Source organism: Durio zibethinus, chromosome 12 (assembly GCF_047325235.1).
Source record: "Durio zibethinus cultivar Kanyao isolate XHJ-2024 chromosome 12, ASM4732523v1, whole genome shotgun sequence".
Classification (NCBI taxonomy): domain Eukaryota; kingdom Viridiplantae; phylum Streptophyta; class Magnoliopsida; order Malvales; family Malvaceae; genus Durio; species Durio zibethinus.
In genome coordinates, this window is record NC_143173.1 from 24,491,265 (window position 1) to 24,506,259 (window position 14,995).

Sequence of the window (14,995 nt, forward strand, 5' to 3'; positions counted from 1 at the left end):
ATAGAGTTCTCGATATAACTTCGTATAAGTCATGGGGATTAGATCAAATACAAGTTTTTCTTGAGTAATCCGTTGCTCTCGTGAACCACTTGCTGGGTTAGTAGGGCGAATTTGAGTTTTTACAGGAGCTTGAATGTTAAGGCTATATGTAAGATCTTGAGGGCTAAAATTTGATCGGTATGTGGATGAATAAGGTGGTTGTGAAACTAGCTGATATGGATAGGATAAGTTATTATTCACAGTAAGATAATACGGAGAGTAACCTTAGGGTGGATAGGGTTGATAACCCCTGAATTGTTATCTATCAAAACTCACAGCTTGAGCTTCAATTTTTTTCTTTTCTGATGCCTTCTTGGTTTCTCCTCCTTTCAACTTGTCATTTTTTATGGAACTTTCAATAATTTCTCCAGAGATCACCATGTCGGTGAAATTTTTTGTTACATTTTCTATCATCTTTTCATAATAAAGAGATTTCAAAGTGTTGATAAATAACATTGTAATTTTTTTCTCAGTCAGAGGAGGCTGTACTTAAGAAGCAATATCCCTCCACCTTTGGGCATACTCTTTAACAGTTTCGTTGGCCTTTTTTCCAGGTTTTGTAAAAACAAACGATCAGAGGTCAAATCCATGATATATCGATATTGACTGATAAAATCATGGGTCATGTCACTTCAGGAATGGATGTGAGTTATATCTAACTGGATATACCACCTACCAGCAGAATCAGTAAGACTATCTTGGAAAACATGCATTAGTAACTTTTCGTCATGAGCATAGGCTACCATCTTTCGATAATACATGGTAAAATGAGTTTTTGGGTACTTTGTGTCATCATATTTTTTAAATTCTGGTACTTTGAACTTAGGAGGAATGATCACATCAGGGACTAAGCAAAGCCCAACAGCATCAACTGAACCATAAAAACCAATTTCTTCCACAGCCCGTAGCCTTTGTTCTAGCAATACTAATTTTGAAGTTTTTTTGAGCTTTCACTTTTATCTTTTCCTTGTCTTTTCCTTTCAATTCATCCAAATTAGGGATTTGAATTGGTTCAACTGCCTTTTCAGTAAAGACAGAATTCACATAGCTATGGTAATGCCTTGGATTAAAAGCTGATGGTATTCCAGGATATGTAAGATATATGAAGTGTTATGGTAAAACTTCTTGTATAGACTAGGCTTGAGGTGGATCAAAACTAGGTGGATATAAGGGGTCAATCACTTTTTGTAATACAGAGCCTTGTTGGCTTATGTTCTCTTCTACTCCTTTCCCTTTATTTAATTTGTTGAGAGCATCCAAAATTTTACTTAACTCATTCTCAATCTTTTCCTGAGCTTTTTCCAGTTTTTTAAATCGATGAGAATTTTTTTGCTCTATTTGTCTAGCTCTGAATCTTGTGTTGTATCAATGGATAGGGTTCTTGCTAGATGAAGCTATCCTTGAACTTTTAGCACCACAATTATGATTAAAAATGCTATGCTATGCTGTATGATACGTTGATGCATGAATGAAATGTACATTTTCATGGATGAAATCTAATATGAAATGGATGCAAATGATAATGTTAAAATATGATCATGAAAATAATACAGATGCACAAAATCAGACAAACAACATAGTTTCACAAATAAACTGAAAGTGATATCGATGCATAATGTTACATATGATAATGAAAATGATGCACAAAGTCAGACTATCAAAATGATAAGGTAGACACCCTCTTTGTGTCTTAGTTTTAAGGTATATCTATTATTGGGTAAAAATGGCTCTATCTTAGGGTTAGGCACTTCTAAAGTTCACTTATATATAGTTCAAAGCTAAAGTCTAAAGGTTCTCAAATTGCTCCTTACATCATTGTCCATCACAAACTAGTAAGGCACCTTAATCCTCACCTATTACAGGCTACAAGCGAAAAAGGTTCAATTTGAGTGGGAGTATTTCGCTAGCTACTGCGAAGACATTAAACCTTACGAAAGCAATAGGTATTTTACTTCCTCCTAGAGGGATGGAGCTCGGGTATAGAGCTCATGTTATGCATATGCATATGAATGACATAATTAATAAAGTAAATAAACATGAATGAATAATAACATATATATACAAAAATGTTTAATTTTATTAGGCTTTTGGATAACACAAATTTATTTACTGGCCTGACTCTTAGAGGTCCCCAACAGAGTCGTCAAGCTGTCATAATGTTTAGATCCAGAGATCTATTGCTAGACGTTGACTTAAGGAGTCGCCACCAATCTTTTTTTTATCTAGGTGCGATTGGTCACCTAAGGAATCTATCCTTTCAGGGAACACCTAAGTTTAAAGGTCTCTAAAAGAGTAGGTTCGGGTCTACTAACCAGAACAAGGTTCGGGAGTTCAGTTACATGTGAGAAAGGTTATAGCACCCTTATAACGCCCATCAAAAGATGGTACCAGCTTAATTTTGTGTTATCCAATAAGCTTTAAAAATTTATCAAGTAATTAATTTTTAGAAATTATTCTCAATTGACTCTAATACTTTTAGTAAAAAATTAAAAAAATCATCTTATCTGAAGAGTATGCAAGAAAACTATTGTTTCACTTACAGAGGCTTTATCGTCGGATTATTTAACATTAAAGAAAATCCAAGAAAATAAAAAGAAAAGAAAAAACGATTGCTTTTGTGCAAGAAAAATCGATACTTTCAACTTTTCCTCAAAAATCTATTTTTGAAAACTTATTTTTAAGGAAAATTGATACTTTCAACTTTTTTCCAAAAATATTTTTTTTTGGAAAGCTTATTTTCAAGGAAAATTGATACTTTCAACTTTTTCCCAAAAATATTTTTTTTTTGGAAAGCTTATTTTCAAGAAAAATTGATACTTTCAACTTTTTCTCAAAATATTTTTAGAAAGCTTATTTTCAAAGAAAATTGATAGTTTCAATTTTTTTTCAAAAATATTTTTTAGAAAGCTTATTTTCAAGGAAAATTGATACTTTCAACTTTTCCTTAAAAATATTTTTTTTTGAATTTTATTTAAAGGAAAAAAAATAAAAATAAAAATAAAATAAAAAGTATTAAATAATTCTAATCTAATCAAATAAATAATAATAATAATAATAATAATAATTAATTAATTAATTTTAAAAAAAAAACCTAGGAACGGCTCGGCTCGGCTCGAAGAAGAAAGGATGGCTCGAAGACGCTACTCGACTTAGCTCAACTCGACTCGACTTGGGAAACGGCTCACACTTGGGTTGAACGCGGGTCGAAAGTGGGTCGATGCTCGGGTCGGGTCACCCGATTTCAAAACACGTGGATCTTTTGGGCACAGTAACGTCAAAATAACGTCGTTTTCAGCGGGTATAAAAGGTTAATTCCATCATTTTTCAGCAGACCAAGTCTTTTCTCTCTCTTTCTTCCCTTTTTTTCCTTTCTCTTCTCTCTAAACCACGAAGAACTCTAGTTGAATTCTAGTCAAATTTTGGAAATTTTCATCGAAATATGAGTTTTTGATCGAAAGTTTATCGAAAAACTGATCAATTTTTGGAAATAGTCATCGAAAACTGAGAAATTGGCTGAAAAATTCAAACTTGACTGAAAAAGTCACCGAAAAATTCAAACATCACCGAAAAATTCAATCGAAATTTGGAATTTTTCAGAAATTTCCAAAAAAAAAATTTGCCAAAAATCTTTAAAAATTCCCACCGATTCCTAGAGCTATCCTAACATACAAAAACTCTTTTTTAGCTTCTGTTTTTTCTCTATGTCTGCGTTTTCATCTCTAATCCCTCTTTTTGTTCTTCCAGTACCTATTTATAGGGATTGATCAGAAGAGTTTCTGATCAATCCCAACTCTTTCTGGGATTTGGATTCAATCTTTGAATCTAATCCCAATTCTGTCAATTTCCAAATCACAGTCAAATTCATTCCAATTTTTTTATCCTAATCCTAATCTTAACCAAAAATTAATCAAAAAAGATAAATATATTAATAGATAACAAAAAAAAATTGATAAATAAAAGAAATAGATAAATAATAATAATAAAAAATAAAAGCAGATAAATAATATAAATAATATAAATATTAATAGATAAAAAAATAAAAAACAAAATAAAAATATATATTAATAAATAGGCAAAAAATAAAAATAAAAATAAAAGTAAAAGCCCATTGGGCCAGTTAATTGGATCTTAAATCGAACCCAATAGGCTTAAGCCCAAACCCTATTAGACCAAGCGCAATGACCTTAGGCCCGGACCAAATAGGGTGTCTACACTCATCATTTGATCACCTTTCACAAATTATGGTGATCGATCCATCACCACATTCATTATTTAGTCATACCATGTGTCCTTTCGAATCATCTTTTTAAGTTTTTTTACCTCCTATCATCCTAGATTTCTTTTCAAAAGTATGCAAGAATCTTTTAAGCGTATATTTGTTCATTCATGATCATTTCAAATCATGACAAATGCAATGCAAACATATATTTTCTCAATCTATTCTAGGGATGTAGGAATAAAATAGCACAAGGTGAATTGAGAGAAAGGCAATCAATGAGGAGTGAGTATATTACAAAAGCAAATGGACAAAAGAACAAATTCAAAGCATATAATCTAGAATGGTATTGAATGGTGTGACGACATCTAAACAATGAACATTCAGACAATTCTTAACTTTAATCCAGGATTTTTTAAAACCTCATTCCATTGACCTTCAAAATCATATTGAGCTCATTAAGCTTTACTCCAGCTTTAATGGATTGTTAGATATCTTTAACTTTCTTTCATATGATCTGCTTATCCAACTCTCAACCTAAATTACCTTTTTGGATTTTTAACTTGAGTCTTCCTTCGACTGGGTTTTCATATTTTTTTTCATTCTTTCATCTTTCTCTTTTTCTTCTTTCATTCTTTTTTTTCTTTTTTTTTCTCATCTTTTTTCATCCTCTTTTTTCTTTTTATCTCATCTTTTTCATCATCTTCTTTTTTTCTCATCTTTCACCCATTGTTGATATCTTTCACACATTAATCTCTAAAGTAATGTAACATGATTTTATTATTTCATCATGAGCATGCCTTTGCCTAATATATGATCATTCAATTCAAACATTCACACTTGATCTAAATGGACTTTTCAAGGTTGTAATATAAGCCATGGTGAGAGGTCATGAAAGAAATGGATAAAATAGGCTCAATATATGTGTTTAAAGGGTTCAAAAATTAAAGGATCATTTATTATTTGATGCAACTTGACATTTTACCCCATTCTTTATTTACTATTTTTTTTTCATCGATCTCATTCTTCGTAAAAAGTTCCCCTTACTTTGCCTTAAATCATATATGGTATTTTTTCTTTTTCTCTTTTTTTTTTCTTTTTCTTTCTATCTTCGAGACCTTTTTGTGATCTTTTACCTCTTTTCTTTTTCAAATATTATCCCCTAGTGTGGATGGTGATCCTTGATTGGGGGTTCTCTAACAAAAATCATACTAGGCTCAAAGGGGTAGCAATGAATGATTTTTCGAATGGTAAAAGAAAGATGATCATTTTTCATCTCAAATGTAAAGCTTTCTTTGAAGATCATCTATTAAATAAAACAAGCTCATGGATCTTTATAAAAGAATGCATCTTTAAGATATATCAATCTTATATCTGTCAGTAACTTATTTATTTTTTTGCTCAAATAATCTTCTTAAATTAATATGAATGAGTTCTCAAAATTAAATCATAGAATTATTGTTAGCATCATTATCTAAACATTCAACATTAAGAATTGGAATGCAAATGAAAAGTTATGAAAAGTGACAAAGCACATCACAATAGTTAAATGAAAGAGAAAATATAATGAAATGTATCATTCTTGCCTTTTATTAAAATAATAAAATGAAATCATATTGCATAAAAGAAAATCCTAACATTGTTTTCAAAGAAATCCTAGAATGATAAGTAGCTTCCAATCGGCCTTGACATCCTTCTCTAAAATCATGCCTCTGTGCAATCGGGTGAAGAATTTTTATTGACATCTTGCCCCTTTGATTCGTCGAAACTCACTAAGCCCTTCTGGATCAAACTTTGCACTTTATATTAGAAAACAATGCAAGTTTCGATAGAATGACTCACATTTCCATTATGATAATCGTACATTGTATTAGCATCGTACCACTGTAGATAGGGTGACTTTAATGGTTCTAGAATAACTAGAGATACCAAGTTGTTCTTGACCAGTTCTGAGAATAACTCAATATAAGTCATGAGGATAGGGTCAATATGTGCCCTTTTTTTTATTATCTCGAGATTTTTTTAAACCCCTTACTTGATTGTTAGGCCTTGAAACCAATGCAAGTACTTGAAAGGCTAACTGTGGATAAGCTAGTTATAGATATAGTTGGTAAGGGTAAAGTGAGATATTATTTATAGCAGAATAGAACGGAAAGTAACCTTGTGGTGGATAAGGTTGATAACCCCTAAACTATCTATTAAAGCTCACGACTTGAGTTTCAGCCTCTTTTTTTTCTAGTGTTTTCCTGGTTTCTCCTCATTTTAACATGTCATTTTTAATGACATTCTTAATAATTTTGCTTGAGATCACTATATGGATGAAGTTTTTTGTTGCATTCCCTATCAACTTTTTATAATAAAAAGATTTTAAAGTATTGACAAAAAATACCATGGTCTCTTTCTCAGTTAGAAAAGGCTATACTTGAAAGGCAATATCTTCCACCTCTTGGCATATTTCTTAAATGACTCAGTAGCTTTCTTTTCTATATTCTGTAAAAAAAATGATATAGGGTTAAATTTATGATATGTCAATACTGACTAATAAAAGCATGTGTCATATCACTCCAAGAACGAATATAAATTCTATTCAGTTAGATATACCATCTAGCAATAGAGCCAGTAAGATTATCTTGAAATACATACATAAATAATTTCTCATTATAAGCATGCGCAGCCATTTTTTGACAGTACATGGTAATGTGAGTTTTTGAACATTTTATACCATCATACTTTTCAAACTCTGACACTTTAAATTTTAAAGGAATAATAACATCTGGGATTAAACAGAGCCCAGCAGCATCCACTAAACCATAAGAACCAATGCCTTCTACGGGTCGTAACCTTTCTTCTAACAAGTTCATCTTTTGTTTAGCTTTTGAGACTTCTAAAGTCTCTTTTTCTTTGGGCCTCTATTTTTTTTTCTTCTGGATCATCCAAATTAGGGATTGATATTGATTTTACTATATTCTCGATAAAGATAAGATTTATATAACTCTGATATTGCTTCAAGTTTGAAGCTGACGACATTTCAGGGTATGTGTACCCTACAAGATAGGTAAATTGCTATAGTGGTAGACCTTGTACGAGTTGGGCTTGATGTAGCCCAAAATCGAGAGGGTATAGTAGATCATCCACCTCTTGTGATGGATGGTCTTATTGACTAGTACTTTTTTCTATACCCTTCCCCTTGTTTAATTTGTTTAAAGCCTCTAAAATCTTATTCAACTCACATTCTAACTTCTCTTTGGCTTTTTTTATCCTCTCAAGATGATTAAAATTTTTTTATTCCATCTGTCTGACTTGAACCCTTATATTGTATTGGTGAGTGAGGTTGCTTGGTGAAGCTATCCTTGAATCTTTAGCACCATAATTATGATTAGAAATGCTATGCTATGCTTTATGTATGATATGTTGATGCATGAATAGAATGTGAATCTTCATGGATGAAATGAGAATGATGCAAATGATATTATTAAAACATGATCATGAAAATGATGCATAGAATGAAATGATGCAGATGCACAAAATCAGACAAATAACATGATTAGTTTCACGGATGTAATGAAAGTGATGCAGATGCACAATGTTACATATGATAATAAAAAATGATGCACAAAGTCAGACAATCAAAATGGTTAGATAAACATAACTTGTTTTTTCTTATGTCTTAGTTTCAGGGTATATCTATCATTAGGTAGAAAGGGCTTTATCTTAGGGTTAGCCTCTTAAATGTACACTATATGCTAGGTTAGATGATTTTGATCACTAAAAATTATTAAATAGTTCCTTACATCATTGTCCATCACAGACTAGTAAAGAAATCCAAACCCCACCCATCACAGGCTACCAATGAAAATGATTCAATTTGAGTGAGAGTATTTCGCTAGCTACTGCGAAGGCATTAGAATCTCACAAAAACATACATACTTAGAGGGACAAAACTCGGGTATAGAGCTCATGTTATGCATATGTATATGAATGACATAGTTTGCAACATAAATAAATAAAATGAATGGAAAAGAAAGAAAAAGAAAAAAAATCCTTACAAAGAATTCAATTTTATTAGGCTTTTTGGATAATACGAATTTATTTGTTGGCCTGACTCTCGATTATTCCTAGTGGAGTCGCCAAACTATGGTAACGTCTATATTCGTAGACCTATCGTGAGACATTGACTTGAAGAGTCGCACCAATCTTTTTTTGTTTAGATGCGATTGGCCACCTAACTTAATCTGTCTCTTTTAAAAAAGATTCCTAAGTTCGACTTAGGTATTTCTAAAAGGTAAATTCAATGTCTGCAAAATCAAAACTAGGTTTGAGAGTATGATTATGTATGATGAAGGTTATAGCACCCTCACAACGCCCATTAGAAGATGGTACCGGCTCAATTCATGTTATCCATTAAGCTTTAAAGATTTTATCAAGTAATTAATTATTAAAAATTATTCTTAATTGACTCCAATACTTTTGGTAGAAAATTAAAAAACTTCTCTCACCTCAAGAGTATGCAAGAAAACTACTGTTTCTCTTGCAGAGACTCTGTCGTCAAATTATTTAACATTAAAAAAATTGAGAAAGAAAGAAAATGATTGATGTTCAACTTTGGATAGAAATATTTTTATTATATTATTTTATAAAAAAGAAAAAACTCATGCTTTTATACAATGAAAATTGATACTTTCAATTTTTTCCTCAAAAATATTTTTTTTGAAAATTTTATTTTCAAGAAAAATTGGTACTTTCAACTTTTCCTCAAAAGTATTTTTTTGTATTTTTGAAAATTTTATTTTCAAAGAAAATTGATACTTTCAACTTTTTCTTAAAAATATATTTTTTTTAAGTTTTATTTTATATTTATTTTATATATATTTTTTTAAAGTATTCATGCAAAAATACTCTTAAAAAAATAAACAAACACATAAATAAATAAATAAAACAAAATAAAAAAAATTGAAACGGCTCGACTGAAAGGTTGGCGCGGCTTGGCTCTAGACACAGAAAACGGCTCGGCTTAGATCGGGAAAAATAAGCTCGGCTCAGTAGCAAGGTTTGTGAAAACGGGTTGAAGCAGGTTGCACTACGGGTCAGGTTGCGCTACGGGTCAGGTTGTCCAAGGTGGAAACATGTGGATCCTTGACTCTTTAAAGGCCTAAATGACGTTGTTTTGCGCAGGCATAAAAGGTTAAAACTGATTTTTTTTTCAGATTTCCCTTCTTCTCTCTATTTTTCTTCCCTTTTTTTTCTCTTTCATTCTCTCTACAAACCCAAAATATGGTTGAATATTCAATCGAAAACTGAGAAAAGCTATCGAAAATTGGAGAAGGTTATCGAAAAATTCAAGTTTTACCGAAAATTTCATCGAAATTTGAAATTTTTTCAAAAACTTTTCAAAAAAAAATCCCAAAAAATCTTAAAAATTTTTTACACCCCTAACTACTCTTACATGCCTTTTTCTTTGATTTTTTGTGCTTTTGCTTTTTCTCCGTGTGTGTTTTTGATCTATCTGTTCTATTTTTTTCCCTCTCCCGTATCTCTGCTCTGTGTGATTGGTGATTTATAAGACCAAATCAGAATAATTTTTTATCAGATAGAAGTCCTCCTTCGACTGAGTTTTCATATTATCAAAAACTTCAAGATTTATCTCACTTCAAATTAAAACCTACAGAAACTCTACAACTACCAATTCACGACCAAAGATATTTTTATTTTTTATTTTTTTTATTATTATTTTTTTATTAAATCCGTTAAAAACTAATGATAAATATAATAAAATATAGATAAATCAACTAAAAAAATAAAAGATAGATAAAAATAAAAAAAATAATAAAATAAAATAAAATGAAAAGAATAAAAAAAAACCAATTGAGCTTGTTAATTGGATCATATTAAGTCAAGCCTCATTAATTTGGGTTTAGGCTCGGACCTTATAGAATCAGACCCAAATAAGCTTAAGTTCGAACCGATTAGAGTGTCTACAATAAAATTAAAATTTAAATAAAATAAATAATTGCATGAAGCAACGAAAGACCAAAAAAAAAAAGGAAAAAAATAGAAGTATGAGAAAATTGCTTTTCTAAGTTGTTCTTTTGAGCCCTCTGAGATTGCATTACATTTTTGAAAGAAACAAAATAAAACAAACGGAGGTGAAATGTTAAAAAATATATAAATATAAAGAAAAAAAAAAAGGAGAGGGACTTCTCTTTCGAGAGTCACTGCAAATAGCTTTTGTCCCTCTCTCTTAGTCATTGCATCTCATATGTCAAAATTGTCTAGAGCATATATATATATATATATATATATATATATATTTTTAAATTACATCTTTTTCATACATCCATCATGTCCAACCATCGAAGGAAAGGAGATTGATAGCCAGCTAAGGGAGAGGGCCCACATGCTCATTTTTGTCAAGACAAAGCCCATCCTCCGCCAAGCTCACAGGAGAGCCTTTCAAAACCAACCCCACACCCCCCGTCCCCACCTTATCATGGTGAGACCCAATCATTCACTTCATGATTGCCACGTCATCCTGCAGGACCAGCGACAGGGACAGGGAAAGGGCCAGGGCTAGCTGCTCGAGCACCTGATCAGCTAAAATTATGGACCACTCGTACATTTTTCCTTTTTTTCTTTGTTTGAATTTGATTTTTATAAGAAAATCTTCAGTTACTAGTGTAAATACAAAAATAAATTTAATGTAATTCTAGTATTTTTATATATGCATGCATGCATGTGCATGGATATGGAACGTTCTGCTGCTTGAAAAACAAGCTATCAGTCTGAGAGTCGATCTGAAAAATATCTAACTCTCACAGAAAGCAGTAAGATTCTTTTGTTCAGTTCTTGTCGCCAATTGGCCCTCTGAGTCTTTGTGCATGCGTCCCCAGCCCTACCTTGCCCCCTTTTCCCTTCGTTTTTTCATCATTTTTTCTTCCCTTTCACCACCCAACGACATCACGTCGGAAGAGCGTTTAATTTTGAGTATTGATTAAAATATCTTAATTTTATGTTTAAACTATAAACTATTTATATTTGACATTTCATTAAAAAAATATAGTGTTTTGAATATAAAAATGAGAAGATAAAAATAAACTATTCAAATTATTTCTTTATTTTCAAATATGTTACCAATTTTTTTATTGATGATGGATACTTGAAAAAAGTTAGTATAAGAAACAAATTATTAATTAAAGGAAAAACAAACTTACCACAGTAAATATTAAAGAAGTAACAATAAATAGAGTTAATTTAAGTCCAATTATAGAGCATTAATAATTACAAAAACAAAATTTAAAACACTAAATTTTGACCTATGGAAGGGATACTATTAGGTATTGAAACAATATAAATATATACATACAAAGGGCGAAACTGTTTCTCAACAGTACATGACAGATCTGTAACCTCTTCAGAATTTATTTTTTAAAAAGGGTTACTGTGACTGTTAGAAAGCGTTTATGGATTTCTGGCAAAAGAAAAAGAAAACACTCCAAAAAGTTTTTTTTTTTTTTTTTGCAACTTGTTCTGAGTCAATTTCTCTGCCATGCGTGCATGCACAAATTTTCTTCGTTTTTGTTTGTTTCTAAACCTATGGAGAAGAGGAGATGGAGGAGGTGCTCCAATAATATCCATTGTATACCAACAAATTATCCCACAACAATGAACAGAATCAAAAGTTCACCCTCAGATAGGGCTGTAAACGAGCCGAGCCGAGCCGAGTAGTGAGAGGCTCGAGCTCGAGCTCGACTCACAACTCGGGGCTCGATACTCGGCTCGAGCTCGATCGAGTTTTATTTTTCAAGTTCGAGCTCGATTCGTGATCGAATTCGAGCTACTCGAGCTCGCTCGATTAAGCTCGATTAATATGTAAAAATAAGCTCGATTCGTATACTCGACAAAAATTCGATTATTCATGCTCGAACTCGAACTCGGACTCGAAATATTTTATTAATTAAAATAATAAAAATATATTTAAATATAAAAGCTCGATTAGGCTCGCGAGCTACTCGAGTCAGATATAATAATACTCGAATTCGGCTCGATCGATAAATCGAGCTACTCGAGCTCGAGCTCGACTCGACAATAATCGAACCGAATTCGAGTTTTTTTCGAATCAAACCCGAGTAGCTTGCGAGTACTAATGTATCATTTACACCCCTACCCTCAGAACACTGTCAAAATTTTGGTTCTCTGCTTTATTATAACATACAATAACTTTGAACTTGAAATATCAATTACCACAACATTGTAGAGCTTAGGGTTTAACTTAAATGGTTCATTCGTGAATCCCTACAAAATATAAGTTTCGATCTTCAGCATTTGCAAATTCTATTTCCTAATTTTCATGAAACCTTAGCCTCCTTTAATTAAAAAAAAAAAAAAAAAGCCTGCCTAAAGTGAAGATTTTCTCAATGGAAAAGGTTGTGTTAGGTAATTAAGATGAAAATAACAACTGGCTGTCGGCTGTGGCTACAAATTGGATGTAACTATTTGACATGTGCTTCTATAAATAACTAAATTCTGAAAAGTTGAAGTAATTAATTGGAGTAGTTTACTAAAGAAACCAGTAATGTAGACCAAAATCACTTTGACTTTATGACAAGAAACTATATGTTTTTTTGGAACATCATAGGAAAAACCAACGAATTTAGAAGAAGGGAAAATCTAAATCTTGATTTTCCATAAGCAGGAAGGTGTCAATTACTGTTTTGTCAAGCTCTCAAGTTGAATTTAAATTATCTGCAGCTCTGAAATCTAGTTGTTACAATTTTAACCATGTACATTAGCATATATATGGTTTAAATGGCTAAATTCACAAACAATTAAAGACAACAAAATGAGTGGATTTACATATTTTTTAAATTCAATCTTTCTTAATGTGAGAGGAAAACAATACTCATTCAATTTATATTAATAATTTTATTTAAATTTTATATTTATCTTTTTTTCTTTCTATTTTTCATAACAAACACAATAAAAAATAGAAAAAGGGGGGGAGGGGGGGATGTAGTAGTACAAAATGCCGACAGCTCTTTGTGGTACGTCTCTACGTATATACATCACCATCAATGCTTTGTAATCACATGGGCTACCTTCATATTTACGTTGAAAATATTAGCTAATGCACGTCGGTCAAGGGCTCCACCTCTAAGATGGTAGTTTACTACTTTACACTTACCTAGGCCTACCTACACAATTCTTCAATTATTGATTTTGAAAACTATACAATTGTGTTTTTTTTTTTAGTTTTTAATCTATCATTAAATTATCCTACCCTGCTACATTCCTCCTTTATATATATATATATATATATATATATATATATATATATAATCTATTTATCTTCTATATGTAAAAATATGAATTTTAAAACTGTTAATAGTGATCAATCTAAATATTTTTATAAAATTTTAAATTAACAAATTTATCTTTAGATATGTGTAACTTTTATTAATTTCTTTAAATTTAATTTAAATCAACTAAAATTAAAAATAGAATTTACGTGAAATTAAACTACTTAAAATTTTAAAATTTTAATTCTAAAAATATTAAAAGTGATTACCTAAAATATCCTTGGTAAATGTCTTTACAAAATTTATTTTAAATGAATTTTTTATTATTAGACTCTTTTTTTATAATTAGATAAAAAAAAGTGTTAAAAGTGATTGATTAATATACCCTTAATAAAATTTTAATTTAAAAAATATTAAAAGTGATTGATTAAAATACCATTAATAATTTTTGTAAATTTTAATTTAAATAACTTTTTTTATTATTAGACTCTTTTTTATAAGTAGCATGATTTTTCATATCAAATGATTCAGGTGGTTGAATAATCTAATGTGAATTATTCTAAGCAAAAAATTATCAAGTGAAGTAAAATTAATTATTTTTGGTGAATTCTTCAAAGTGTAACAAAATTCATTGAAATTATTTTTTAAATGTGTTTATTCTAAAGTTACATTCATTTATAAAAGTTTCTATTGTTAATATTGAAAATGAAATCATTATAAATTGTATAGGTTTATATAACAAGTTTGATATTCTTATAATTGAAATTTTTTAAGAAAACATGACAAGTATGAAGGTTAGTAATTTATTTTATTTTATTTTTTAAAATTATGTAGTTTAATATTTTATATAATAAAAATTTATGTATAATAAAATTTTTAAAATAAAAGAAAATTTTAACTTTTGAATTGATAGAACATACAATTACATTAAATTAATAAAAGCACAAGTGAATAATTATTTTAAGCAAAAAAATGAAACGAAAAATTGATTAATTATGCATAACTATATCATCGCCATATGACAAAGAATGTTATTGTTATATGATGTTTCAATGAAAAATATATAAATATATTGATTTTAAATTTTTTTGAGATTAATATAAAACTCTTTTATTTGGAGAAACATTGTATATTCATTTATTTTTCTCTTTTATATTAGTTGAAGAATGTTCACAGTTATATTAAAATTTTTTAGGTTATCATATTAGGTAATATTTTTCCAAAAAAATTGAAATTCATCAAATTAATTATCACTTTACATCTAAAACAAAAAATTTATTATAAATTATAATTTAACTAAATTTAAAAGTGATTTAAAGATAATTATTAGCAAAATTCATTTGATAAATCTTTATTTAATTGTGTATTTAGTATTTCAATCATTTTTAATTTTGACTTTTTATAATTTCGAGTTAGATTTTAAATTTAGAATCAACAATCAATTAGG